General features: G+C 36.2%; 1 long non-coding RNA gene across 5 annotated transcripts in view; it reads right to left on the reverse strand.

The window, feature by feature from the left end:
- LOC107520144 overlaps positions 1-26,811 on the reverse strand; it is a 66,194-nt gene that overhangs the window by 20,605 nt on the left and 18,778 nt on the right. For all 5 annotated transcript variants that reach the window (XR_004953686.1, XR_004953688.1, XR_004953689.1 and 2 more), the window contains 2 exons: positions 19,361-19,490; positions 15,255-15,402 (listed from right to left, as the gene is read on the reverse strand). This is a non-coding gene — a long non-coding RNA (uncharacterized LOC107520144). The remainder of the gene's footprint in view (positions 1-15,254; positions 15,403-19,360; positions 19,491-26,811) is intronic.

The following is a 26,811-nucleotide window of genomic DNA, read 5'->3' on the forward strand; positions in this document are numbered from 1 at the left end:
AAAAAGGTAAATCTATGGAGACAGAAATTAGAATCATGGTTGCCCAGGGACAGGAATCAAAGGGAATGGAGAGTGATGGAAAATGGGCACAAGAGATATTCCTTGGGTGATTTAAGTGTTCTATCGCTGGATTGTGGTAATGGTTGCAGAACTCTATAAATTTACTGAAAATTGTTGAGTTGTATACTTACAGTGGGTGAATTTTATATGTAAGTCATACCTCAATAAAGCTGTTAAAATATTTTTAAAATCATATAACCTGTTCCCTGATTGACTTTTAGCACCCAGCACAGTTTCTGCCACATACTATGTGCTAAATACATGCTTATGAATAAGTGGATGAATAAGTGAATGAAGTGATAATCAAAGAGCACAAGGTTCTGGGCAAGATGGCTGAGTAAATAAATGCTGTGCTTGCCTTCTCCCATGACTACATTAAAATTACAACTAAATTATAGAACTATCAACCTGAAGAACCATCTGAAGACTAGCTGAACAGAACTCCTATAACTAAGGATATAAATAAGAGGTCACATCAAGACTGGCAGGAGGGGCAGAGATGTAAAACAGGCTGGCCCCACACCCATGAGTGCTCATTGAGCATAGATATCTCAGCTACAGCAGTCCTCACAGAAGACTGAGGGGCCCCAGGCCCACACATGGACTCTCCAACTCAGGGTTTCAGTGCCTGGAAAAGGAATCCCACAAAATCTGGCTGTAAAAGTATGCAGAGATTCTGTCCAACGGCATAAGACAGAAGGCTGCTGGAAACCCAGACAACCCTTTAAAGGATTCACCCACAGACTCACTACTCACAAGCACTCACTCTGGGCTCTGACAGGGATAAAGCGATTTGGGAAGCTCCAGAGATCTACAGGGAAAGAACAAGTCACGTAGCTTCAGGACAATTGTTGGAGGGACAGCTGCCACTATCCCTGTATTGAGCTCTCCTCCTGTGCAGCCTACAGGTGGATGCTATCTTTCCTGGGTTGAACTCTCCCCCTACAAGGCCAAAACTGCATCTGCACTGGTGTGGTAAGGACCATCTGCTCCACCTTGAAGACTCCCTGAGACTCCACCCTACTCAACTCATGTACCAACAGAGGCACTTTTGGCAGTTAGACAACTAGCCTTGACCTGCCCACTGCAGGAGACTCTTTCAGCAGCAAGAAACTGGCCTTGGCTTGTGAGCCTCCAGAGGTACTTTTGGTGGGGGGCAACCAGCCCCATCCTGTGCTATAGTCTTTCTTGGAAAACTCAGGGGTCTGCAGATTTAAGGCAGGGGGCAGGAGTATGACTGGCCTCAGAATGCTCTGGGCATTTGCAGAATCACTCTAGGGTCAGCACTAGTGCCAAGCCTGAATCTGCATTAACCTGATTAACCACTTTGCCCCACCATGGTAACTCCCTTGGACTCTATCCTATCCAATGCACCCACTGCTGGAGGCACTTTCAATGGTTAGGCAACGAGCCCCACACCATGCATGCTAAGAGGCTCTTTCAGTAGCAACCAGAAGGCCTTGGCTCAAGTGGTGCCAGACACACTTTTATTGGCAGGCAACCAGCCCTGGCCCATGCTAAAGTTTTTCTCTGACAATTCTCAGAGGTCTGGGGCCCAAGGTAGGTGGTACTGGCCTCGATGTGTTCTGAAATTTTTGTGAGTGGCCCCAGGTTCAGCACCGATGCAAAACCTGATTCTGCATTTACCTGATGAACACCATTTGCCCACCCTGATGATTCCCTGGGACACCTGCCTCACCTAACTCTTTCGGTGGCTGAGCCTTATAGGCAGCTAGAATGATGTCAGATCTCAGAGTGCCCCCGGCCTTTTGCTGAACTTCCCCAGGCCTGATACTGGTGACAACGGGCTCTGGTTAGCAACATGGCCTCTCCTACACAACTCCAGGTCCAGCACAAGCAGTGACCAAGCATGGATAACCTTGTAGCTGTTACTAGGTAGCCCCAGGCCAGTCACCAGCAGTGGCTAACCTTGGACTGAACGGGAACCACTCCCAAGGGTCACTAGAACCAATACACCTAGAGATTGGCTTCAAACCATAACAGAGCACTACTTGATTAGCCCTACAGAGGGTGTTATCAATAGGCACATGAACACACTGGAGTGACTCCCCACTTCCTGGGGTCAGCACTCGCACAGCAGCTCACACACTGTAGGCATAGCCAATACTCGAATTCAGTAAGCTCAAGAGTTATTCCCTCCAACTGACATGCCAACAACAATCAAGTCTCAATGACAACGAGAAGGCACACAATACATACAAGAGATACTCCTGGAGCACCCAGCACAGGTGATTAGGGAGACCGTGGCACTGGGTTACACAGGGCACATACTATATAAGGCCACTTGGTCAAAACTGGGAGATGAAGCAAATCTACCTAATACATAGAAACAAACACGGAGAGGCAGCCAAAATGAGGAAACAAAGAAACATATCCCAAATGAAAGAACAGGAGAAAACTCCAGAAATAGAACTAAATGAAATGGACTAACAACATACCAGATATAGAGTTCAAAACAATAGTTATAAGGATGCTCGATGAACTTAGTGAGAATTTCAACAAAGAAATAATAAGCATAAAAAGGACATAGAAACCATAAGAAAGAACCAGTCAGATATGAAGAATACTATAACTGAAATGAAGAATATACAAGAAGAAATCAACAGTGCATTAAATGAAGCAGAGGATCAAATCAGCAATTTGAATACAAGGTAGTTGTCTACGGCCATACCATCCTGAACATATCTGATCTCGTAGGTAGCAGAAAACGCCCAATCAGAACAACAAAAAGAAAAAAAAAGTTTAAATGAGGATACTTTAAGGGACCTCTGGAATAATATTAAGGGTAACAACATTCGCATCATAGGGATACCAGAAGGAGAAGAGAAGGAGTAAGAAATAGAGAGACTATTTGAAGAAATAATGACTGAAAACTTCCCTAACCTGGCAAAAAAAAAAAAAAAAAAAGACATACAAGTCCAGGAAGTGCAGAGAGTCTCAAACAAAACGAACCCAAGCAGGCCAACACCAAGGCACATCATAATTAAAATGACAAGAGTTAAAAACAAAGGGAGAATTATAAAAGCACAAGAGAAAAGAAGCTAGTTACTTACAAGGGTACTCCTATAAAACTGTCAGCTGATTTCTCAACAGAAACTGCAGGCCAAAATGGATTGCTTAAAATATTCAAAGTAGTGAAAAGCAAGAACCTAAAACTAAGACTATTCTACTTAGTAAGGCTGTCAAAATTAATGATGAAAACATGGCAAAGTGAGAGACGTCCTCAGATCTCTCCCTTTGAAACAACAAAAGCTGAATATCTAAAACTCAACTAAAAACACCCAAACTGCGTACCAGCATGTCTGAGAATGGGATCTGCACATAAGAGCTACCAAGGTCAGAAACCTGGATGTTGGGTGGTGGACTGGGAGAAATAAAGAACCTGGCTCTCACAGCCACTGGAGCTCCCTGCAGGAGGAAGAAGAGGGGGGAAAGGTGCAGCGAGTTCTCTAAACAGCCCTGCCTGGGAGAGTTGTGAGTTCCATGCAGCTGGCAGCAGTGAGCATGATTAAATATCTACAAGAAAATAAAAAAGGTATGATTAAGGCTTTATATAAAGCAGGAATCCAAGAGGCTTAGATGCCACCTACTGGAAACCAAAACAAAAGCGCCTTTTTTGCAACAGGCTAATGAGAGATCTTTATGTAACAAATCTTCATTCCAGAAAAGAAGTCGAAAGCCAGGCGGAGAAATGGTCCATTAAACACCATGAACAACCAAAGTGACAAGGCATCTCAGAAAGAAAGAGAAAAATCTTCAGAAAATAAGCTTACAGACATAGAAATATGTGACTTAAATGAAAGAGAATTCAGGACGGTACTTCTAAAAAAACTCAGTGAGTTCCAAAACGAGTTATATCAACAATTTCAGGAATTGAAGAAGAAACTAGATGAGCAGAGCAAGGAGATTGAAACCCTCAAAAAGAATAGAATAGATCTTCTGAAGATAAAACACACACACACACACACACACACACACACACACACACATGCAAGAGTTGAGAAATGAGATAGCAAGCTTGGGAAACAGAGTCATCCAAATGGAGGAAAGGATCAGTAATATCGAAAACGGAAATCTAGAAATAAATTAGAAGGAAGAAGAGAGAATGAAAAATAATAAAAGAGAAATACAAGAACTAGCTGATACCATCAGGAGAGGAAACATAAGATTAATGGGCATTATCAAAGTCGAGGAAAAGGAGAAGGGACTACAAAGCATTTCAGACAAACAGTGGATGAGAATTTCCCCAATCTAAGGAATGAGCTGGAGCTTGGAATTCAAGAAGCCGACAGAACATCCAATTATCTCAATCCAAAAAAGCCTTCACCAAGACACATTGTATTAAAATTATCAAAAATCAATAACAGAGACAGAATTCTCAGGCAAGCCAGAGAGAAGAAATGGTAACTTATAAAGAAAAACCCATTAGGTTATCGTTGGACTTCTCAGCGCAATCCTTACAAGCCAGAAAGGAATGGAATCAAATAAACTATTAAGCAAAAGGAACTACCAGCCTAGAATAATATATCCAGCTAAGCTCTCCTTTAGAAATTAAGGAGAGATTAAAACCTTTCCAGACATACAAAACTTGAGGGAATTCTCTACTCTGAGGCCTGCACTATAGGAAATATTGAAAGGGGTCAGTTCATCTAAAACAAAATGACAAATCAAAACAAAAAATACATAATTAGGAGTGAAGTGACTATCAAGCAAATAGAAGCAGAGGAGTGCAACCCTTACTAAGAACAGGGCATTATAAGCTTAAATAATAAGAAGAGAATTGCTATAGCAAGATAGTAATGAATGTTCAGCATACATAGGGACAAATTGAGATAACAATGACGGAAAAGGGGAGGATTCAAAGATACAAATTCACAAAGGGGAATGGAGATAAGGCACGTGCAGAAGAAAATGGACAACTATGTATATATAACTATCCTTTTCATATTCATAATAGTAACCACACACAAAAGATTCAGAACTGAAGTATATAACATAAAACAAGAAGAACCAGAGGCAAAACCCACAAAAGTCAATCAAAATAAAGAAATCAGAAACACAAGGACAAGGAAGCAGTGGAAACACCAAGCTACCACAAAGCAAAAGATAAAATGGCTATAAGAAGACCTCATATTTCAATAATCACTCTAAATGTAAATGGATTGAACTCACCAATAAAAAGGCGCAGAGGTGCAGAATGGGTCAAAAAACAGAACCCAACCATATGCTACCTCTAGGAGACACATCTCAGCTTCAAAGACAAATATAGACTCATAGTAAAAGAGTGAAAAATGATACTTCAAGTAAATGGCATTCGGAGAAAAGTGAGAATAGTGGTACTACTATCGGATGAAATAGGTTTCAAAATAAAACAGGTAAAGAAAGATACTGAGGGGCACTTCATAATGATAAAGGGAATCATGCACCAAGAAGACATAACGCTTAATTACTATGCTCCCAATCAGGGAGCCTTGAAATATGTAAAGCAATTCCTAACAGAACTAAAGAGAGAAACAGACCAAAACACTATCATAGTAGGGAACATAAATACCCCACTGTCAGATATGGACAGATCATCCAAACAGAAAATCAATAAGGAAATAGCATCCTTAAATGACACATTATACCAACTGGACATAATTGACATATACAGAGCCTTCCATTCCAAAACAGCTGCTTATACATTCTTCTCTAGTGCATATGGAGTATTCTCAAGAATCAACTACGTACTGGGACACAGAGATAGTCTAAACAAATATAAGAGGGTTGAAATTATACCAACCATGTTCTCTGATCATAATGCTTTGAAACTAGAGATCAACTGCAAAAAAGAACTCAAGAAGAACCACAAGTACATGGAGATTAAACAACATGCTACTGAAGAGTAAATAGGTCAAGGAAGAAATAAAAAGAAAGAACAAGAGATACATAGAAATGAATAATAATGACAGTACAGCATATTAAAATTTTTGGGACACAGCAAAAGTGGTCATAAGAGGAAAGCCATGCCTTTACAGGCCTATCTCCAAAAACAAGAATGAGCCCAAGTAAACAACCTAATGCTTCATCTTTAAAAAACTAGAAAAGGAAGAACAAAGGAAGCCTAAAGTCAGCAGAAGGGAAGAAATCATCAAAATTCATGCAGAAATAAATGAAATTGGAAACAAAAAAAATACTAGGAAAAATAAATACGATCTGGAAAATCTAAATAGACTGATCAGCAGTGTGGAAATTCAATCATCAGAACCTACCAAAAAGGAAAAGTCCAGGACCAGATGGCTTCACCAGTGAATTTTACCAAATATTCAAAGATTTAATACCTATTCTCCTCAAATCCTGCCAAAAAATTGAAGAGGAGGCAATACTTCTCAACACATTTTATGAGGCAAATATTACTCTGATACTAAAACCTGGTAGAGATAACACACAAAAAGGAAAACTACAGACCAATATCCCTCATGAACACAGATGCAAAAATCCTAAATATGATACTAGTGAACCAAATACAGTGACATATTAAAAAGATTATACACCATGATCAAGTAGGCTTCATCCCAGGGGTACAGGGATGGTTCACCAAAAAATTCTTACAGCTGATAAAGGAATTCAGTAAAGTAGCAGGATACAAAATTCATATTCAGAAATTGGTTGTATTTCTATACATCAATAATGAACTATCAGAAAATGAAATTAAGAAAACAATCCCACTTATGATTGCATAGAAAAATACTTAGGTATAAATTTAACCAAGGTGGTAAAAAAACCTATACTTGGAAAATTATAAGACGTTGAAGGAAGAACTTGAAGAAGATACAAATCGATGGAAGCATATATCGTGCTCATTGATGGAACCAATATTGTTAAAATGTCCATACTACCCAAAGCAATCCATAGATTCAATGCAATATCTATCAAAATATCAGTGGCATTTTTCACAGAACTAGAATAAATAATCATAACATTTATATGGAACCATAAAAGACCTCGAATAGCCATGGCAATCTTGAGAAAAAAGAATAAAGTTGGAAGTATCATGCTACCTGATATCAAACTAAATTTCAAGGTTATGATAATAAAAAACAGCATGGTATTGGCATAAAAACAGACACACGGATCAATGGAACAGAATAGAGAGCCCATAAATAAGCCCACATCTATATGGCCATTTAATCTATGACAAAGGAGACAAGAATATACAATGCAGTAAAGACAATCTATTCAATAAATGGTGTTGGGAAAACTGGACAGAAACATGCAAAAAAGAAAAAAGAAACTTGGCCACCTTCTTATACCATATACAATAATAAATACAAAAATGGATAAAAGACTTAAACGTAAAACCCCAAACCATAAAACTCCTAGATGAAAACAAGACAGTAAATTTTCTGATATTTTTTAAATATGTCTCCTTGAGCAAGGGAAATAGAGAAAAAATAAACAAGTGAGACTACATCAAACTAAAATGTTTTTACACAGCATAGAAAACCATCAACAAAAAGAAAAGACAACATACTGAATGGGAGAAGATAATTGCCAATGATATATCTGAGAAGGTGTTAATATCCCAAATTTATAAAGAACTCATACAACTCAACTCGCCACTGATATTTTGATAGATATTGCATTGAATCTATAGATTGCTTTGGGTAGTATGGACATCTGATTTAAAAATCTGCAGAAAACCAGAATAGAGATTTCTTCAAAGAGGACATATAGCTAGATGGCCAATAGATATATGAAAAGATGCTCAACATCACTAATCATTACAGAAAAACAAATGAAAACCTATTGAGGTATTACCTCACACTTGTCAGAAAGGCTATCATCAATAAATCAAAAAATAACAAGTGTTGGTGAGGATGTGGAAAAAAAGAATCCCTTGTGTACTGTTGGTGGGGTTGCAAATTGGTATAGCCACTATGGAAAACAGTTAGGAGATTCCTCAAAAAATTAAAAGTAGAACTACCTTATGACCCAGTAATTTCACTTTTGAATATTTATCCAAGAAAATTCAAAATGGTAATTCGAAGAGATATATGTATTCCTTTGTTCACTACAGTGCTATTTACAATAGCCAAAATGTGGTAGCAACCTAAGTGCCCATCAATAGACAACTGGGTCATGAAGATGTGGTTCATATATACAATGGAATACTACTCAGCCATAAAAAAATAAAATAAAATCTTACCATTTGTGATGACATGGATGGACCAAGAGGATATTATGCTAAGTGAAATAAGTCAGACAGAAAAAAAGACAAATACCACATGATCTCATTTACATGTGGAATCCAAAGAACAAAATAAATGAACAAACAGAACAGAAATAGACTCACAGATATAGAGAACAAACCTATGATTCCCAAATGATAGGAAAGTTGAGGGGCTAGGTGAAAAAGATGAAAGGATTAAAAGTACAAATTGGTAGTTATAAAAATATTCATGAGGATGTGAAATACAGCATAAGAATATAGGCAACAATATTATAATAACTATGTATAGTGCCAGGTGGGCACTAGACTCATCAGGAGGATCACTTTGTAAATTATAAATGTCTAACCACTACGCCATACACCTGAAGCTAATATAAAATAATATTGAATATCAACTCAAATTGAAAAATAAAAAATAAATTAGAAAAAACAAAAATAAAAAGAGGACAAAAACACTTTTGTGACTTACAGAAAGTTTTGTATATGCCTATTGAAAAGATTCATTCTATTCCAGGCGCCACCCCCCCCCCCCCCAAAAAACCTGAAGCCTAAACCTACATATCCTGGTTTTAAAAAACATTATCATATTGAAGAAGAATTCAGGGGAAAAAAAGTTTATAAAGGTTAGCCTAATATTTCTTCTATGTAACAATAAATATCAGAAGATAGTAGAGAAACATACACAAAATTTGGAGGGAAAAGAGTGACCTCCAAACCTTTTTTTCTCCAATTAACTTGGTTTTCATATGAAAACATTTTCAAATATACAAGGCTTTAAAACGTATATATTAACTATACGCCCCCTTTAAAATACTATTTAATATTATATTACAGGATAGGCTAAATGAAGCTATAGTTACTAACAACTGCAAAACCTCAGTGGCTTAAAAAAATACAATTTTTCTTAGATCACACTTAGTACCTAAGTGTGGGGGGAGGGAGTTGGAATTATCTGCTCATTTTTGTTACCCAGAGATCCAGGCTGATGGAGAAGTTCCATCTTGAATTTTCACAGAGGGAAATAGAGCTCCAGAGAGTTCCCATTCACAAATCCATTCACAACTCACTAGTTAGAACTAGTCACATGGTTTCACCCAACCAAAACGAGACTAGGAAATGCAGCTTTACTATTTGTTTGGAAGAATCCCGGAGAGGTAGAAAGGGAAAATGGACTGATTAGGGACCCCAGTACTGGAACAATGGCATTGAGGCAAAGTACTTTACAACCAAGCCCTCCTCTACCCAAGAAGATGACCTACAGTCTGTATATCCTGAGTCCTAACTTAGCAACAGAAGCAGTCCAGGCAGGCGCATTCTTTCCCTAGATACAATGGAGTGCCACAACATTAAAGTGAGCCTAACAGATTGGGCCAGGGGAGTGGGGATCAAAGGACGCTCTGCTGACAATAAGCAGTCAGAGCAGCTGGTTCCTTCCACACCATGCCTGACGCACACTTCTCTTATAAAAGGGGCATTGAATGGCAAGGCCATCAGAAAGTATATCATACAATAATAATGCTCAGCAGGAAGCCTACTTACCCCCATGGGCCAGAGACTCCTTTCCCCTAGCTTGAGATGCCCAGGAGCTCAGGCTGTTAAAGTATTTTCTGCTCCTTTAAGCAGCACCAGCAGGAACGAGTGTGAGCCCTGGTAGCACCAGATCAACCATGAAGACTAAAATAACACCATAAAGCTCTGGAAATTAAATTGTCATTAAAACCACAGCCCAAAACATAAGCCAGGACCTAAACATGGTGACTGCCCCAAATAAAAGATTAAATAGGACCCAGTGTCTCCTAACATAATAGCCAAAATGTCCAGATGCAATTAAAAAATCATCAGTTGCAACAAGAATCAGGATAACCACAGTTGAATAAGACAACTAATGTTAACACCAAGATGAGTAAGATGTTAGAATAATCTGACAAGAATTTTAAAGCATTTATCATAAAAATGCTTCTATAATTACAAATGCTCTTGAAACATATTTTTTTAAAAAAGAAAATCTCAACAAAGAACTTTAAGTTATAATAAAGAATCAAATGAGAATTGTAGAATAACAGAAATAAAAACCCACTGGATAAGCTTAATAGTAGAAATGACAAAGGATAAAATCAGTGAACTTAAGGATGGGTCAATAGGGTATATCCAACCTAAACAAAAGAGAGGAAAGAAACTAAAGAAAAATGAACAGTGACTTCAGAACTTGAGGGAATACAAAAAAGTTTGAACATTTCTGTCTGTCACCTAAGTCCCAGAAGGAAAAGAGAAAGAGAATGTGCTCAAAGGATATTCAAAAAAATTATGGCTGAAAACATCACAAATTTGGTAAAATTCACACACAGATTCAAGAAGCTGAAAAAACTACAAATAGAATCAACCCAAGGAAAGTCATGTCAAGACACATTATAATTAAACTTCTGAAAACTAGGGACAAAGACCAACTTTTGAAGGCAGCCAGAAAAACATCTTACTCATAGGAGAAAAGAATATTGACTGAATTTCTTGTCTGAAACCAGATGCCAGAGGAAGTGACGTGTTTTCAGGTGCTGAAAAAAAAACTGTCAATTATGAATTCTAGATTTTATAATTTCTTCAAGAATGAAGCAGAAATAAAGGCATTCTCACATAAAGTCCAATAAATAGAATTTGTCATTAGAAGACCTAGCCTTAAAAAATAGCTAAAAGCTATTCTTCAAACAGAAAGGAAATAATAAAAGAAGGAAACTTAGAGCATCGGAATGGAAGAAAGAACAATAGAAAGAACAGAAATGTGGATATATATGATAGACTATTCTTCTCCTTGTGAATTTTATAAATCATAAATTTGAATGATAGTAAATGAAACTTATAATACCAGATAACATTTAAGATTTTTTAAAGCGAGTAAGGTAAAGGAACCTAACTGAAAATTAGATTTCCACACTTCACCAAAAATAGCAAAATGATACTAGAATGTGAAAGGTCACATGACTATATTGTAATACCCAGAGCAACAAATAAGAAAATTAAATAAAGAGATATACTCAAAAACAATAAAAATAAATCAAAAATGCATTCTAAAAATATGCAAATAACCCATAGAAAGGCGAGAGAGAGAAAGAGAGAGAGAGAGAGAGAGAGAGAGAGAGAGAGAGAAACAGAGGATCAAGAAACAAGGAAGCAAACAGAAAACAGGAAAAAATGGCAAACTTAAGTCTTAACATTTCAATAACTACCTTAAATATAAATGGTCTAAGTATACCAATTAAAAAATAAGGAAACAGATATTTTCAGAGCATTTTACTCCAAAGCAGCAAAATATACATTCTTCTCAAGTGCACAAGTCTCAATAAATTTAAGAAGATTGAAATCAAATCAACCATTTTCTCTGATTACAATGGTATGAAACTAGTAATCAACTACAAGAAAAGAACTGGAAAATACACAAACATACAATGGCTAAATAACATGCTACTAAACAATGAATGGGTTATTAATGAGACAAGAAAGAAATCAAAAGATACCTAGAAATAAATAAAAATGAAAACACAATGACTCAAAATTTATGGGACACAATGAAAACAGTCCTAAGAGAGAAATTCATAGCAATACAGGCCTGCCTCAAGAAATAAGAAAAAGCTCAAACAATCTAACCTTACAATTAAAAGAACTAGAAAAAGAACAGCAAATAAAGCCCAAAGTGAATAGAAGGAAAGAAATAATAAAGATCAGAGGGGAAATAAATGAAATAGAGTCTAGAAAAACGATACAAAAGATGAATGAAACCAAGAATTGGTTCTTTGAAAGGATAAATAAAATTGGCAGATCCTTAGCTAGACTCATGAAGGAAAAAAAAAGAGGACTCAAATAAATAAAATCAGAAATGAAAGAGGAGAAATAACCATGGACTCCGCAGAAATACAATGGATGATAAGAAAATATTATGAGCAATTATACACCAACAAACTGGACAATCTGGAAGAAATGGACACATTCCTAGAAACATACAATCTCCCAAGACTGAGTCAAGAACAAACAAAAAATATGAACTAACTGATTACCACCAATGAAATAGAATTGGTAATCAAAACCTCTCAAAAAACAAGTTCTGGACCAGACGGCTTCATAGGTGAACTTTACCAAACATTCAAAGAAAAATTATCGCCTATTCTTCTCAAACTATTCCAAAAAATTCAAGAAGAGGGAAGGCTTCCTAACTCCTTTTATGAGGCCACCATTACCTTGATTCCAAAACCAAGCAAAGACATTACAAAAAAAGAAAATTATAGACCGATATCTTTTATAAACATTGATGCAAAAATCTTCAGCAAAACATTAGTCAACCAAATTCAGCAATGCGTTAAAAATATCATATACCATGATCAAGTTAGAGTTATTCCTGGAATGCAAGGTTGGTTCAATATCCGCAAATTAATTAATGTGATACACCACGTTAACAAATTGAAAGAAAAAACTGTACGATCATATCAATAGATGCAGAGAAAGCATTCGACAAAAGCCAGTATTCATTTATGATAAAAAATCTTAGCAAAGTAGGAATAGAAGGAACATACCTCGATGTAATAAAGATCACATATGACAAACCTACAACTAACATTATACTCAATGGTGAAAGGCTAAAAGTATTTTCCTTAAGATCAGGAACAAGACAAGGATGCCCACTTTCATCACTCCTCCTCAACATTGTATTGGAAGTCTTAGCCACAGCAATTAGACAAGAAAGAGTAATAAAAGGCATCTGAATTGGAAAGAAAGAAGTAAAACTCTCGTTATTTGCTGATGACATGATACTATGTATAGAGAACCCTAACGATTCCACCAAAAAACTTTTAGAACGAATCAATGAATTCAGTAAAGTAGTAGGTTACAAAATAAATATTCAGAAGTCAATGGCATTTTTATGCACCAGTGATGAAACTTTTAGAATAAAAAATTAAGAAAACAATCCCATTTTCAATTGTGTTGCAAACGATAAAATACCTGGGAATCAAATTAACCAAGAAGGTAGAAGATCTGTTTTCAGAAAATTATCAGTCATTGAAAAAAGAAATTGAAGAAGATACAAATAAATGGAAGCATATACTCTGTTCATGGGTAGGAAGAATCAACATTGTTAAAATGGCTATACTATCCAAAGCAATCTATAGATTTGATGCAATCCCTATCAAAATACCAATGGCATTTTTCAGAGAGCTAGAACAGCCAATCCTAAAATTAATATGGAGCCATAAAAAACACCAAATAGCCAGGGCAATCTTGAGAAAGAAGGACAAAGTTGGAGGTATCACAGTACTTGATATCAAACTATACTACAAAGCTGTAGTAATCAAAGCAGCATGGTACTGACATAAAAACAGATACATTGATCAATGAAATAGAATAGAGAGCCCAGAAATAAATCCATGTCTATATGCTTATGTACTATATGACAAAGGAGGTAAGCATATACAATGGGGTAAAGACAGTCTCTTCAATAAATGGTGTTGGAAAAATTGGACAGATACATACAAAAAAATAAAAAAGAAGCTGGACCATCTTCTTACACCATATGCAATATTAGACTAAAAATGGATTAAAGATTTAAATGTAAGACCCGAAGTGATAAAACTTTTGGAAGAAAACGTAGGCAGTAAACTCTCTGAATTACTAACAGAAATTTCTTTTCAGATATATCTCCTTGGGCAAGGGAAACAAAAGAAAAAATTAACAAATGAGACTACATCAAACTAAAAAGTTTTTATACAGCAAAGAAAACCATCGACAAAACAAAAAGACAATCAACTGTTTGGGAGAAGACATTCATTAACGATACATCTGATAAGGGGTTAATGTCCAAAATTTAAAAAGAACTTATACAACTTAACACCAAAAAGTAAACAATCCAATTACAAATATAGGCAGAAGACCTGAACAAATACTTCTCCAAAGAGGAAATACAGATGGCTAACAGACATATGAGAAGATGCTCAAGGTTGCTAATCATCAGAGGAATGCAAATTACAACCACAATTAGATATCACCTCACTCTTGTAAGAATAAATCACTAAATCAATAACCTATCACCAATAAATCAATAACCTATCATCCATAAATCGAAAAACACAAGTGTTGGTGAGGATGCAGAGAAAAGAGGATACATTGTTGGTGGGATTGCAAATTGGTATAGCTGCTATGGAAAACAGTATGAAGGTTCCTCAAAAAATTAAAAATGGATAAATCTTTTGACCCAGTAATTGCACTTCTGGTTATTTATCCAAAGAAAATCAAAACAATAATTCGTAAAGATCTATGCACTCCAATATTCATGGCAGCACAATTTATAATAGCCAAGATATGGAAGCAACCTAAATGTCCATCAACAGACAATTGGATAAAGAAATTATAGTTCATATAGTATCTATGTACTGTTACAGATAAGTTATCCAGATAAATTTTAACTTAAAAAAATGAAGAATAACATATATGGTATGCAAATTTGTGTTAATTTGCAGACCAATTTCCAAGATCAAGTAAGAATATCTTTTAAATTGTATGTTTCTCTCTTTTTGCCTTGAATCATCAAAAATTGATTAAAAATACATTTCTGACACTAAATGTTATTGTTGTAAATCATCATTTAGGCATGGTAATAGAATATCAAGTGTAAGCCAGCAGAATTTGCGTGGGTAGCTTCCCCTTTTCTTTCCACCTTTCCCTAGCAAATATTCTGGGAAATAAGGCACTTTTTTTCCTGAATTAAGTGTGCTTCACTGTGACATCACTCCTTCTTCTTTCACCCGATACTCCCAATTTGACCCACAACCCAAACTACATTCTTTTCTCATTGGTACTTAAAGTTCAAGAAAATATTTTAACCACACAAAAAGAGACTTCAATCTAAAGGTTAATTTTCATAAATTCCCTAAATGTTTTCACAAACTCACTTGGCAAATTGTCTGAGAATAAATTGTTAACTTACCTGCCTTAGTTTTCAGAGATGCTATGTAGTATGAATAGCTGGAAAGAGACTTCCTGCAGTTTATGAGCACATTTGTTTTCAGAACCTGTTTTCCAGAATGATTATTGACTCCATGGTATCCGGTTTTTTCCTTTGCTTATTAGATATCCTGCATTAGAATATGAGTCAGCAAAGTAATACAGCTACAGTTTCTCTTTCACCCTTGATCTGGTTCATCTTCAAATCTTTGTCTACCAGGAAATATGATCATTACATTGAAAGTCCTGGAATACAGATGAGAAATGACACTCTTCCCGCAGATGTAGGTTTTATACCAGGCCAATCCATGCATTTGCTATTTGGCTTTATTTTCTATATCACTCACAGTAGGTACCAGTCTTTGTGACTGTCAAGCAAGTGACACAATCCTCCTCACTGCATTTGGTATCTGAGTTGCCAAGGAAAACCCAATGCAGTTAAACACTAGATGGAACACTACTTTACTCACATAGGGAAGGACACAGAACAGGATCAGCTTCAGTGGTGAGTGTTGGTCCAGCGTGCCCAGCGGGTCCCTGCAAACTGCAATTGGCCTGCGTATACCCCTCTTGTGCCTCAGAATGAAAGACCCCAATGCCCTCCCTGCAGGAGACAGATACAGTAGTGGACCAGGTGCCATTTAAGCAGAATAAAGGAGTACATATTGAGTCTGAAATAGGGCAAAATAGTCCCAACACAAAGCTACAAGCCCACCACAAGCTGTAAAGACCCTTTAACTTGGTAAGGAAGTGTTCCAGGCCCAAGATCCATCCTCGTGTGGCTGAGTGGGAGTTAAAAGATTGCATGCACAAAGCTGCCTTTCCCAACAGTGAACCTGTAACTGATAATCACTTCCTCTTTCTCTGGGAATGGACCCATACACAGACCATGTCTATTTATAATACTCTGTTCCTCTAACCATGGGTGTGGGTTGATGGCTGACTTGATCTGAACTAATCAGTGCTTACTCCAAATTTTTGTCCCAGAAGTAAGGGAAGATTGGTAACCTGTTTCTGGGATAGGAAACATAATGTGAAACCCAAAAGCTGTTGGCTGCCATGTTTCCTGCTATGGGGAGAGAGATCATTTGCAGTAGAAAAGAATTAAGGCAATAATTCATAGAGACAAGTACAAATAAGACATGTGAAAAAGAGAGGCCAAGTGACTTGAACTCTTGTTTCCAGTGGACCTGGGCCTCACTGTATCTTTGTCTTTCCTACAGTCATATGAAATAGTTCAATAATCTTCCTCTAAACTACCCATTTTGCCTCAGCTAATGGATGGAATTGTATTTTGAAGAGTTCTAACCAAAACAGCCCTGACTAATGCATATTGCACCATGAAAATATCCACCTGCCCCAACCTACTTTCTACTATGAGCTCTGGATATGAATCTTTGGCTCCATAATTTATAAGATGTTTAATCTTGGGATAGTTAACTTAGCCTCTTTTGACTCAATTTAGTCATTTGTATTGTGGAGGTAATGATAAAATCTACTTCAAACTATTATGAAATTCCAGTGAGTAGATGAATGAAAATTTCTTATAATAGTGCCTGAAACAGTAAATGCTCAAAATGATAATTATTATTGCCATGTACCATATATTATAATATAGAAAATATAGATAATATAAGTTAGTAATATGTTTAGAACAATAATGAAAGCAAACTTTTTGTGTGTTTGTTATATGTCATAGTGCTAATTTAATCATCTCATTAAACACAAAATCTATGGTGTAGGAATTATTATTAACCTACATTACTAATAACGATTACATAATTTGCCCAAATTTCAACAGCTAGAAATCGGCAGGATTAGTAACTGGAATCATGCTTTTTTTTACTTCAAAACATATACTCCTTTTCATTAAACTTTTTTTGGAGAGTATGTATGAGGGTGTATTATATGTAAAGAAAATATATAAAACCTAGATATTTTGTTAAATGGATTTTCACGAAATGCATACCATGTGACCATCGCCTAGGCAAAGAAATAAAACATTGTTGGTATGCCAGATGCCCCCAAAAGAAAGAATTCTCGCAATCTTCCTCTTGCCCTCTTCATCAAAAGCAGGCCACTCTTATGGTGTCTTATACTGTCATGTAAGGTAAGTTAGAATTGCATTTCTCAGAATTTTAGGTTAGAATTTGGTCATAAGAGAAATTTGTTCAAGATTTGGAAGACAAATAAAATAGTAGCAATTGTCCTGTGAAAGTCACTGGAGGGCACCAGTCACTGTGGCACTGACACGGACCTGCTGGATCCCCTTGTTGATATGAGGCAAAAGAAAGGCCTACAGCTCCTTCAGCTCCCACCAACCTCATCCTTCAGCTTCTAGTTTTAGGTCAGGTGTGTGTATAGCTCCATGACAAAGAATAAGAGAAAAATACAGGTAGCACTTTGTCCTTATGAGACCCAGGTTGTCCTTGATGGTTCCAGTGTTTCTGCATAGGGTTCAGTCTGTCCTTATTCTCCCCCACCTGTCACTGAGTGTTCCCTCCTAGCTGCAGGCACTATAGACTTCCAGCCATTCAGGCCCATCCCCAAATTCAGTGAAAGCGTACAACTTGATTCTTCTGTGTCTGGCTTTTTAAATTTAATAGCATGTATGCAGAATTGATTCATGTTGTAGCATGTAGCTGTAGTGTATTCCTTTCACTGCCATTTTTTATACTGTATGAATACATCATAATTAATTTATCCATCTTAGTGTTTATTGTCTGTGCAATATTTCTAGTTTTGGGGTGTTTTGTAAGTAATGCTACTATGAACATTTTTGTACCTATCTCTTAGTGCATATGACAAGTATTTCTATTGAGTATGTAACTAGGGGTAGATTTTCTGGGTAATAGGATATTCATTCATTTAACTTTACCAGGAAACATTGAACTGTTTCCTAAAGCGTTTGTGCCAATTTATACTCCCACTTAAAAACTTCTATCCATTTCAGTTTGAATTTCTCTATTTGTACAATATATGCATATTCTTTTCTTCTCTTTTGTCATCTTCTCCTTTAGCATATGTTTTAATGCACTTTCTCCCTTTGTCTTTTCTTTTCTTTATCTTTTTTTTTGAGAAACCACTTCCTGGTAGTTTGAATGTTATTTCTGTTGTTTCAACATGTATGTGGGGAATTGTTGCAATTTTCACTTTGTCAATTACATTGGCCAGGAGATAGTGTATTTCAACCTGATGCCTTCCACATTTGCATAGATCCTAAACCCCATAGTTCAGCAATGAGTCAAAAATATGCCACATCTGCATGATGCTAAAGGTCATTCCCTTGAAATGCATCATACTAAATGGAATTTTATATCTTGCCAAAAACTTTGTGGGCGTCTGTCACATTTATCTTCCTTCCATCAACAGCAGCAGCGGCAGCAGCCTCATAATGCTTCATGTTCAACCTTGGGTGATATCAGAGACTCTCCAGCATGTTTCTATGGGTTTTCACTATATGCCTGAAACTTCAGGGCCATTGTTCCCACATTCCTCATCTTTTCATCATCGCAGATCAAGATTCACTTTCTTTACAAATGTTGCCTGGTTAACCCTGCCCACTAGCAAAATCACTGAGAATTTGAAATAAAATAAAATTTTATATTTCTCTTGCATTTATTGGTTTTTATCTTCTCCATTAGGTTATGAACTCTTTATGAGCTGTGAGTGTTCAAAAAATGTATCAAAACCCCCATTTTTTGATAATATGTGAATTTTATAGGATTGTAAATGAACTTATCGTATTCTTCATAACTTTATTCTCTTTCTCCTGAACCCACCCATGCATCACTTTCATGGGCTAATGTAATCAGAACACCTGGCAATCTGAAAACACTGACAATGCTGAGAAAAATGAATATTCTTTAAATATTTATCTTCTCTGTTGTTATGCTATGGTAACTGAAGCAGCCCGAAAAAACTAATGTTCAATCATGAAAATGCTGGTGTCTATGCCAAGAGAACTTGTTAAGAGGAAGGAACACACTTTTCTCACTCCTCTTTTGCTCTGAGGACGGGCTTTTCCCTAAACACTTCTGGCTTATTGACCCATCTCTTACTTTTTGCCATCAAAATAGAGTGAGTTACCTGATATGAAGAGTCCGTGAGAGCAGTTGGACGTACCATTCAGCATCTTTTTATCATCCCTTTCCTCTTGTGAGCCAGCCATGCTCCTCCATGCCAGAAGTTTTACAGGGCAAACCCCATACAGGGCAGCCTGCAGAAAAACAGTGTTGCTTAAGAGTAGGTGGCTCAGTCTCACTCCAAATATTAAGTATTAGTGTTAAGCTGCCCATTTTTGTTGTACATCTAAGCTTCTAACAGATGAAATTTGGGTTTCTATCTGACTTACTCTTTGTCTTACGTCACAAAATTAGTCAGGAAAGAACTGTGTTTATTGGGTCCCCCTCCAACCTCAACAGTGCTACCAATCTGTCTGAAATTTGCAGAAGTTAGTAAGATCCCAAGGAGGTGCTGCTCTCTGAATGTGGGCATGATGGACAGCTATTTCGTCCCTGAAAACCTGTGCTAGAATTAGCACTCACAATAGCCGCTGTGGTCCCCTATCTTCTATCCCTAATAAATTGCCAAGTTCCTCTCATTCTACTGTCCCATGGCCTAAGGCCACAAACCAATCTCAAGAAACACATGACATCGCACAGTCATCAACCAATGCCTTCCTTCAACAGGGAAGAGCCATTTCCCAGCCCACCTGATTCTATAAGCCCTTATTAAATGACAATTCTGCACAGCTTGTGATTCTACCCTAATACTTATCACTTACTTTGCAAAAGAACTAAGGAGATTCTAATTTATCCATTAAATTGCACTTTTTGTAGGTTCTTTCTTGTAAGTAGTTCCCAGCAAGTGCAATTATCATAATGGAGTGCTTGTTAGACCTCAAAGAAAGCAGAACCTAAAAACCCTTTTCTAACAAAACAATTTAATTCAAATCAAATGAGATTGTGGCAAAAGTCAATCTCACCATGGAACATAGTAACCTCATTGCCTTACTACTGAATGACCCAGAGAGCCTCAAAACAAGTGAGAAAAGTACACAATTAAAATCACTTTTCCTCCCACCTCTCACCTCTACCCACCTAGTTTCCAGGCATTTCTTTCTTTTTCTATGCCCAGATCTGGCTGATGTTTATGGAAATAGAATCTCCCAACTTTCTCTCTCTGAGACCAACTGAGTGTATTTTATAATCTCAGCTCTTGTTCCAAGAAAACCAAGATCAATCTCAAAAGCAGTCTTCTGAACTTGGCAGAAACTTGTGTGGGAAAGTCTTTAAACAAAAACAAATTTGTTGACGTACTGAGACAAGAAACTCAGAGAACAGATAAAATGTTCCATGAGCCAACTCTGCCCTCAGCTTCAGCATTCACAATTTTCTCAGCCAACAGTCCCTGTTCCACACTACAGATGAAGCCAACTCATCAGCCTGTCATGACTAGGTCAAACACTTTCACCAAAGACAGAAAGAGCACCAAGACATTCACAGAGAAAATCCCTATGTGCAGAAACCTCAGGCTGTGGTGAATAAAGAAAACACCTAATCGACAACAGGAATTAAGAAAGGTATTAGCAACAAACAATATAGAGATGGCTTTTATACTTCCAGTCTCTGTCAACCAATTAATTTCCTCTGGCTACTACTTCTGTCCTCTTCAAAGCTATAGAGAGGGGTCCCTCTGTCTTTGTGAGTGACAACATGACAAAACGTACTGAGTTCTGCTTCAAAATAGAAATACAAATAATGATTAAGGTTCCCCAAGGAAGGAAGTTGCTTTTCCTTTCCCAAGCAACAAATGAAGGAGACAGGGAGAAGAGGGTTCTGGGGAATATCAAAACAGCTGCAGCTCCTCCAGCAAGGGAAAACTAAATTGTTTAGGGATAGTCTTATGTCAAAGAAAGAGTATTATTAAGAAACTGGTTTTGTAAAGGACTGAGGCAGTCAGAAAACAGAACAAATCCCTTTATATCCAACATAAAACACTGGAGGCTATGGCAACCCAGTAGATTGATTTATTATTCAAAAAGTAACTTAGACCTTTAGGATTTGTGCCTGTGCTCACCTCTCCTTCCTCTGCAGTTTCTTGGAGAACAGGGGCTTAAAAATAGCATGAAAGAGCCAGAACAGAGGATACAAGAATGTCAAATAACTCAAGCACAGTGCTGAACATTTTTGGTACTGTGGATTTTCTGGGTTGTTTTTCTCCAAAATCAATTAGGGTGCAACAAACAAAACAGCCACTGAGAGGTTCAGCCTTGCTTACTTATCTACATTACTTTCTGAACAAGGCAATCTTTTTCTTCCTCAGAAGCCCCTGTCTTCATTGATAGAAGTCAATGATAATAATTAAAAATTAATATCAAGTCTAGTGGCACACCATCAAAGCAGAAATCTTATTCTTCCAGGGACACAAAGTGCTTTCCAAACACCAGTTTTCTGATTCATGATTCTGATCAGTATATGGCTAATAGGTTAGATTTATCTTCTAAATATCAACATCTATGTTTAAATCAAGGATGGTCCAATTAGCAATAGAGGGATTAGAACATGCAAGTTAGTGTCCCATCACTATAACTAAGAGCCATCATGTTAATGCTACTAAAAGTTTATAAACTAATCAGGTCACCATTAATGCAAGATGATGTAATGTCATTGATAGTGTTGTCCTAATTATCTAGATCATTCCTCTGAGCCTGGAGCCAGAGCTATTGTTCACTTCTGTCCCATAAAATAAGCAGAACCCTAAAGACTGATATTATTTTCCCAGGTTCTCAAATAATAGTAATACTCTTCATTTTCTGAGAATAAACTAGTCTCTCCAAAGAAAAATTTATCTATAATAATTAGTTCCCTGATATCTTTTCCTAAAGTATAGGATTGAATGTATCCAGTAGAGCTTGCAGACTAGAACTAGTATTTTTTTTAATGGCATACTTCAGCTAATTGGCAATAATGAATTGTTAATAGTGGAATAATTTCTCTGCTATTTTATACAATTAAAAGCAAACAATTCTATTTTTTCAGAAATTTACCTCAATGGCAAGTTCATCAAAATTCCTCAACTATAATCTGCTCCACAGAATTCTAATGCTATAAAGTCATCTAGTTCATTTTCAATTCTTCAGAAAAGAAAAGACCAAAATAACTGGGAATAAAGAAAAAGAAGAGAAAGAAAACCTGTGTTCTAGTTCTAATTCAGCCACTAGTCCATTTGACCTGGAACACATCATATCAACTCCCTCAACTTCTATATATATATTTGATGAAAACATCAAATATATATATAGATTATGTCTAAGGTTCCATCTAATGTGAACATCCAAGATTCTATGAAATTAGACTACTTTCAAAATTCACTAGAGAGAAAAAGTCTGCATTCTGCCTTAGACATATATGCCAAAACTTTGTAGCTTTTAAACTAGTGGAATACTAATTATCTTTGCTGACATCTAGAGAAATGTTAATCTATGCCAAAATTAAGCTTCTATGTAATCATTAAAAATTAGCCTCAGAGCAGATTTCTCATTACAAATGATGGAGAAACACATTTAAAATGGACTGAAAGAAAAAATTGTCAACTTATAATTTTTCGCCCAGCAAAAATATCTTTCAAAATTACATATAAAAAGTGAAAGAATTGATTATCATCAGGTCTGCACAACTGGAAATGTTAAAGAAAGTCTTTCAAGCAGAAGAGAAATGGCACCAGATGCAAACCCTGATCTAAACAAAAAATGAAGAGCACCAGAAATGGTAAAAAACTAAATTAAAAAAAAAGCATTTTTTAAATTATTTAAATGTCTTTAAAAGATAGTTTATTGTTTATAACAAAAATAACAGTAACAAGGTATTGTGGAATTTATAAGATATGTAAAATATCTTATATCACTTGAAGGCAAACTGAAATAATCGACATGTATTTTATAAGCCCTAAACCAATCATAGGGGGATTTAGATAACATTTGCTAACAGTCAGCTAATTAGGTAAAAAGGGCATAAAATGGAAGCAAAAAATACTCTGTTCAAAAAAAAGGAGATTTAAGCTCTTTCATGGGCAGATGCACTATTCGCCTGCTCTCTAGTCATATTATAAATTGCATTTGACAAGAGCAAATGATGACACATTTTCTGTCTTCTCTTTCTATTGCTTCCTGGGTTGTCTCAAGGAGAAAAAAATTATTCTCATTTTTAATGATTAATTTTACCTTGCTAATTTTTGTTGTATTCCTATAAACATTTTGTGCTTCATTCTGGAATGCAGTTAAGTTACTTGGAAAGAGGTTAATTCTTTTAGATTGTGCTTTTAAATTTTACTGAATAAGATCAGAGAAGCATTTAATCTAGGACTAATTTTTCATTATAACTGAGGCAAAACCCTCCTTTGTGCTCTACTTGATGTCCTATGATTTATGAGACTTTCTATTCTGGCTAGTGGGACAGTTATTATTTCTGTAGCTTTTGTAAGCTCTGAGGATTATTCACTGTAGTCACTTTGTGCACCTTGCCCCCTGGCCTTGAGTAATTTCTTCACAGGCATGCACTGACAAGTACTTAGCTGAATACTCTAGGAGACATACCTTATGTAGATCTCCAAAGCTCCCTCTCTCTGTGCATCTCTCTTCTCTCCAGTACTCTAATCTGAAAACTTTAGCCTCTTTGGCCTCCCCAAGTTTTCGGCTCTGTTTTCTCAACTTAAGGCTATGTTTGAGTTACTTCTCCTTAGGACACAGACTGGAAACTCTCCAGGTAGTAGTCTGGGACAATTTTAGGGCTCACTTCACTTGTCTCCCTATTCTTTGGGATCCATGTTTTTCATAGGCTATGTTCAATATCCCAAGAACCATCGTTTTATATATTTTTGTTCAGATATTCAGCTATTTCAGGCGGGAAGATAAATCCAGTCTCCATTACTTTACCTTGGCCAGAAGAGTTGGTCATGAATTTTGAAAATTTCTTCTCCCTGCAGAGTTTTTGTGTTCAAGTTTTTTATTGCTATATAACAAATCACTTCAAAAATTATTAGATTAGCACAACAGTAGCATTTATTTTGCTCATGAATTTGTAGTTGTACAAAACTCTGTAAGGGCAACTCATCTTTCCTCCATCTGGTATTAGTTGATGACTCAAACTCTGGGAGATGGAATCATCTGAATACTCCCTCATTCACATGTCTAGCCATTGATTCTTGGCTATTGGCTAGGATCTCAGGTCAGGCTGTTATCAGAACACTTCATCCCATCTTTTCATTTGGAGACTTGGCTTCTTTATAGAATAGTGACTGGGTTCCCAAAGACAGGTGTTTAGAAATAGAAAGTCATGTGAGAGCTACATCATCTTTTCTACCTTGCCCTCAAAAATCACACAGCCCAACTTTATCACATTATATTCTTCAGAAGCAAGTCACTAAAATCATCTCATATTCAAGGAGCGAGGACTTGCACTTCACCTTTTGATGTAAGAAGTGTCAGAGAACTAGTAAACATGTTTTTAAAACTCCAAACTTTGTTTTCTCTGTGTTATTTTCTTTCTGCTGATTTTGCCATTTTTTTTTATATTAGATATTTTCCTCTGTCATCTGCTCTTCATTGGTCAGATATTCATATTTATGACAGGGGCACTAAAAATCTACAAGTGTGTAAAAGAGTTTGTTTATTCTGACCTTTATTGTGATCTGGTTGGGTTGTTTAAATGGAGAAACTTTAAAATATTTTTAGGTATTTCCTTTTAGGCCAATTATATTTTCTAGGGAAAAAATCTCCAGTCTCCTCCTCTTTGAAGGATGAAAGTCAACACTCTTAGACATGAATAAAGGAAGAGATCTGGGATGTCTCAGAATTCAGGATGCAAATACTATCTAATTCCCCCTTTATTCTGTCCAGTACCTTCATCCTCTACTGAACTCGAAGTTCTATATGCTTATCATCTCAAGAGAATATAACTTTATTCTTTTTCCAGGGTGAAAGAATAAACCATTCATCTGGTGTCTCATCCGAGTGTGGGAGGCAATCTGAGATCTGGATAGTGCTCAAACAGAATTTCAAACAATCCTCCGTTTTCAATTTGTACTTCCAGCCCTACTTCCAGAGGAATCTAGCACCACAAATCCCTGAGTCTTTGGAGAATTCCTCTATGTAAATCAGGTGGATTTCTGCTTTCCTCATTGCTGGCTTAGGATTCCTTTTTCTTAGGTCTGCTAAGAATTTGTCACTCGTCTTCACCTGCTTCACTGTTTGCAGAATTTTATTTTCATTGTCTTCTCTTTCAATCTTTTCTTTCTTGTAGATTTAACTTAAAAAAAAATCCTTTATTGCCATTAGATGGGATTGAGAGAAAGTATGTGATTCATCCACTATCTTTTCTCAGAAGTCAAACTTAAATTTTTAAGCTTTACTTTTAGGTTACCCAATGCCAAGATTTTCCAAGTTCAACTATCCTCTTTGTAAAATCTAATTCCCTAATTAATCATTCTATTCTCCCTTGGAATATCTCCAGCATTCATTTAGCAAATTTTCTCCAATTTCTTTGCTGTCTGTAGAAATTCTCCTGAGTAACTGCTAGCCATTTTCATGCCTTTCCTGGATGATTTGTCCAGTGGTTGAAAAAAATCACTTCTAGGTTAGATTTTATTTACATTAAAATCTGCATCTTCATTGTTCTTGCTAGTAATTAATCTTTAGGGATTCTTCTCAAAGTTTTGTTTCATATTTTTATTTCTATTCTTATCCCTGACTGGATCACACACATATACATGTTTTCCAGCATTCTTGTTTTCTAAAAACAAGCATTAAGTATCTTATACAGTGATCACATTTATAAGCATATGGTTATTTATTTTGTCTATAGATAAAGCAAGATAAAATAAAATTCATATCTTATTGGTGGACATTTCTCTAGAATAGTACATTTTTTTTCTTAAGTCCTAAAGGCAATCAATTGTAGTTAATCACCATTTGCAATGAACACAGTGTCCTAGAATAGTTGAGTCTGTCAAATGTCATTTAGCTGGACTATGGCAGAACTAGGTTTTGTTCTTTTCAAATTAACTCATATATGCTTGGAACCTGCTTTAAAAAAAAAAAGTGCTACTAAGCATTTACCTATCTGAACAGAGAAAATTAAAGAAAGAACTCTCATGTACCCATCACCCAACTCAAACAATTTTCAATTCGTGGTCTGTTTTGTCTCATATGTACCCCATCTATTTTTCTAATTAAAGTAAATAACTGATATCATATCATTACATAAATGATGAACTTTTAAGTTGAAAAATCAATCAATAGTTTGTATTAACTAGTATCAATTACATGTACTATATTTAAACTATAAATTAAATGAAGTGAGTTCCACCAAGCTGACCATATGTAGATATTATTCAATATTTAAAGCAAAAGTACAGGCATACCTTGTTTTATTACACTTCACTTTATTGCACTTTGCAGATGTTGCATTTTTTACAAATTGAAGGCAAGACCATCTGCCAACAATAGGATTACCAATCACTTTATTACAATATTTGCTGTA

The sequence above is a fragment of the Rousettus aegyptiacus genome, unplaced genomic scaffold, assembly GCF_014176215.1.
Source record: "Rousettus aegyptiacus isolate mRouAeg1 unplaced genomic scaffold, mRouAeg1.p scaffold_m13_p_12, whole genome shotgun sequence".
Lineage (NCBI taxonomy): Eukaryota > Metazoa > Chordata > Mammalia > Chiroptera > Pteropodidae > Rousettus > Rousettus aegyptiacus.